A 4,617-nucleotide genomic window follows, 5' to 3' on the forward strand; every position below is an offset into this window, starting at 1 on the left:
TGGTCGAATTTTAAAAAGAAATTGCAATCTTTGCAGAGACATGGGTATACTGATCCAAATGAAAACACTTAACACTCTGTGCAAGTAAGTAAACCAAATATAAAATTTGGGATTTGGACGTATTTTTTATTGTTGTTTGTTGCAAAGCGAGCAACAACGGCAACAAGCAACAACGGAACACAACAACAACGAAAGTTTAAATTGGCACTAACCTCTTTTTTCGATGGCATTCGACATTGTGGTTGCTTTGAGGGGACATGGTGACGAAAAAAATCGAGCAATATTGAGCATGGTGAAGTTTGTGGGAAGCCCAACTACATGTCGCCAGAAATTCAAAATGAAATGTTACGCATTCTGTCACTAACACTTTTTTCGGTCTTTAAAATCGTGGACAGGCATATATGATGGTGCAAGCAACATGGCAGGCAGACTCGGTGGCTTGCAAAAGAGAGAGCAGGATGATAATCCAAAAGCCCTTTACTTTCATTGCGTAGGCCACCAATTAAATCTCGTTTGCCAGGATGTTTGTTGCGGATTTGCTATCGTCGCCCATGATGATATTCTTAACAGCACTGTTAATTTTATACGAGAATCACCAAAGCGTTCTTGCCATTTTACTAATGTAATAGAAGAATTATCAATGGAGAAAACCACACTGCGACCTCTGTGCCCAACTCGCTGGGTTCTCCGCTCACTGTGCATCAATGCAGTATTGGAAAATACGAAGCAATATTAGTATTTTTCGATAAGTTGCAGTGACATGGAGTATCCAGCGAATGTTCGATCCAAAGCCTTCGCTATTCTGTCTAATTTAGAAAAGTTTAGCAATATTCGTCTTGCGGTTGCTACAGCGTTTTTTTTGCCACCATTAACCCCAATCATAAAAATGAGCAGGGAAAAAATGTATCGACAGGTGATATCCAAAAGTGGTTTTTAGCACACTTACTGATATTCTTTCTAGTGATGTTGCTTCAAAATCTAAAGACGAATTATTGGATGAATGTGCCCAACATACTCGCGTTTTAAAAATCGGTTCTCCTTCTCCGCCTGGACGTAGAAGAAGAAACTCCGCAGAGGGAGATATAACAACTTATTTCACAAAGCTGTATCGTGAAGTATTTCAGGAAGTCACCCGCTCTATTCTACACACGTACCAGTCAGACTTACTCGCGTTTTAAAAATCGGTTCTCCTTCTCCGCCTGGACGTAGAAGAAGAAACTCCGCAGAGGGAGATATAACAACTTATTTCACAAAGCTGTATCGTGAAGTATTTCAGGAAGTCACCCGCTCTATTCTACACACGTACCAGTCAGACTTTAATCTGGGCCAATTTGCTTCGTCGGCTAGATTAAAGGGAGCTTTTCCTGCGTGGGCTCCACCTTAGACATTCCTGTTTTAACGCCACAGTTAGAGGCCTTACTTCAGGAATAGCTACTTATCTGATTTCCCATAATCCACATTGCAATCAGGAAGTAAAAAACAAAGTCATAAGACACATTAAACAGTAAGGATAAACGTGCCAATACTACACACATAAACATTCTTTTAAGTTTTTGATTTATATTCGTTTAAAACCATACCAAAGATAACACGCCAAAACAGTACGTAACGTCACACATCGCCAAATTGAACTTCGCGCAAGAACTAATTCTGTAGTCTACCAATCACGGACTTCACGATTCAATGTTTACCGATTTAAAAAAAAAGTAAAGCGGGGTGGTATACTCGGAGACCAACTAGTCGCGGTAACTATTGGTTACAGAGTTTTTTAGTCGGCCGACTAAGTTTCTGTGCATTACTCATTGCGGTCAAAGTCGCCCGACTAAAAAAGCAAAATTAAATATAGGCGGCGACTAGTTTAGTCGGTAGCCGAGTATGCCATCCCGGGCTGCTGCACACATAGCGTTACGTTTGACAATGCGCACACACGCAGGGCAAAAGGCTAAATGTATTTTGATGAACTAAATGGGCTCCATCGGGAAAAAATGTACAATAGTATGTTACAATAAGTTGTTGTACGTCTGTTATGGTTGTTTCACGAGATTGAACAGGATGTACCCGGATCAAAACTCTCTGTATCAGACTAAGCATGAAGTAAGTTGAAACTGCTCCAATGAACCTAAAAAGACCCTTCGTCACAGCGTCGATGGTCGGGTCGGTTGTTTGCTCTGCAGCCAATCCAGGATTTTTTCGTATTTTAGCAAAAATGATTCAAGAGCCGGCTAACTGTAGCACCCACAGAGTAAGAAGCAAGACGGTGCATTTTCTTTTACGAGATGAAAGTTTTATTTAACCACCGCTTCAAGAACAGAAAGACCATTTACCGCATTCACATTAGTGCTCAATGCTTCTTGCACGGCAAGATTTAGTTGGTGAGCCGAGCAATAAACGAAAGTGGCAAGTTGACTTTTATAATTAGAGTTTCCATTTTTAACACTTATCCAGTTGACCTACATATTTCACTTATCGGCTTGTTTTACTTATTATTGCTTACTCTTTAAAAATAGATCTATTATAAAATAACTTTACCAGATAGTACTGAAATAATTTAATAACCGTGTAAGACTTTTAAACAACAAAATAATGTTTTCTTTCTAAAACCAGTTTCTTAGCACCCTTAAATGAGCCTTTTATTAGAATTAGTAAATTTAAACACTACCTTCAAATGAAGCTTTCAAAGCATTTATTTCTGCCGAGGCAGTGCATACTTGGATGTTTTGTAGGTTGCATTCATAAGACATATATCTTGACCGTAACGTACCAAAAGCATCCTTTGCCATGAAGTTTGTTAAACAAACAACAATGTCTGTTTTAAATCAATTAAAGCAATGTCATTACTATCAGGGTTTTTTTTCTTAGTAATTGACGATGTATGGTCGAAAAGTCCTGTGGTCATGACTCCATTTACTAATCAGTAATTGCACATTAGCTTAGTAAATTTTCGAAAACTTCCTTTTTATAAACGCCAGTTGATAGCGGCTCCTAAGTCTTTGTTTGTAGGAAAGAATCTCATATTGAATGAGAGCAGAGGGGTAGCGTTTTGAAATAACTCAAGAGATGACGTATATTCCTAAACCAAGTTCCATGATGGAGAGTATACAACCCCCTTCACATAGATCTGGTAGAATGCTTTAAATTCTTTTCGCCTTTCTGCTTTTTATCTAGTAAACACCTTAAAATAAACAACGTGTCATCTAGTAAGTTTGCAAATAAAAAAATATTACAACAGAGCACGTATTATAATTAGCATAACCAACCGTTTATTTTTATATAAAGACAACAAACTATACCAATGAATACTTTGTTTATAATAAAACAAAACCTAAGTTCTTCAAAGCCACATACGTTTAGCCACATCATAGAAGCATAAAAATAGCTTACAATAAATAGTTTACTATACAGTTGTATATAACAAAACGTGATACTTTGTAAAACTCCAACCTTTGTCGCGTGAATCGTGAATTTAAAAATGCTAATCACTCGATAATTACGGAATGTCAAACCAATGTCAGAAGTCAATATTAATCGGTCGATGTTTATTAAAAATAATTTTTCAATTATGATTTATGCTAAGGAGGTATAAACGTGGTGCATTTAACCCCACTTAAATGGAAATAGTTTGATACAGGCGTCAATCGATGGGTGGATTTTTATCTCTCTACTCCCAAATTACAAGATAGCGCCGTTTCGGCAGACTGATCGTAGCAATGGAGAGTAACCTACCCATTAAAGCGAGTGGAAACTGATCAAAATATTCTGAGTTCGATGCTCCGAGCAAATCAAATATTTTTGTATATATATTATTTTGTTGAAAAATAAATGAGAAAGTTATTATTTCATTTTTTAAGTATTTTTTGCGCCGAACAAATCCAAAATGTATAGTTTAGCATAGTAATTATTATTTATATGCATTATTGTTTATATGTATAATATACTTTTAGGTGATTTTATGCACTATGGTTTACAAATATAAATTCTTGAAAATAACATGTCTAACACAACGGATTAATTAAAGTTTGGTACATTTTGGATTTAGCGCTTTTTAACAAACAGAAAGTACGATTTCTTAAATCTGTAAATGGATACATATACTATGAATTCTATGTGAAAAGACATGCAACTGTATCGCCTTGGTGCAACGCTTTCTCTTTAGGCGTTTGACCCTGATGGTAAAACTGGGTATATAAGTGTGAAAAAAAACGAATTCAGCTATGTGAAAAGACATGCACTATATCGCTTGGTGCAACGCTTTCTTATCTCACGTTCCAAAAATAATTTTAGGCGTTTGACCCTGATGGTAAAACTGGGTATATAAGTGTGAAAAAAAAACAAAATGAGGGTTTGTGTCATCTTTAATTATGGCTGCAGGATTTTTGAAAACTGTGGTAGTTAAACAAGTGTGAGTCAAGTTGTTATAGTGTTGTAAACAGCATGTTAAAACATTGCATCCATCAGCAGTTGTTTATAAGATATAAAATTATTGGGTCGGTTGATCTTTTCTAATAAACTTTTGCACAAATGGATGAGTTAGCAACATTCTAATTATACTACTATATAATTATGCTTCATAGCTGGTAAAATTTCCGGTTATATTGTTGTCTTTAGTTTTCCGTTTAT

At 36.3% G+C, this 4,617-nt stretch overlaps 1 long non-coding RNA gene across 1 annotated transcript; it reads left to right on the forward strand.

Annotated features, from left to right (window-relative positions):
• The first annotated feature begins 3,042 nt into the window (after nucleotides 1–3,042).
• LOC113475509 lies at nucleotides 3,043–4,002 on the forward strand. Its single transcript, XR_003397255.1, has 2 exons — nucleotides 3,043–3,121; nucleotides 3,629–4,002. It is a non-coding gene; the product is annotated as an uncharacterized LOC113475509 (long non-coding RNA).
• Nucleotides 4,003–4,617: the final 615 nt, after the last annotated feature.

The sequence above is a fragment of the Ciona intestinalis genome, unplaced genomic scaffold, assembly GCF_000224145.3.
Source record: "Ciona intestinalis unplaced genomic scaffold, KH HT000701.1, whole genome shotgun sequence".
Taxonomy (NCBI): Eukaryota; Metazoa; Chordata; class Ascidiacea; order Phlebobranchia; family Cionidae; genus Ciona; species Ciona intestinalis.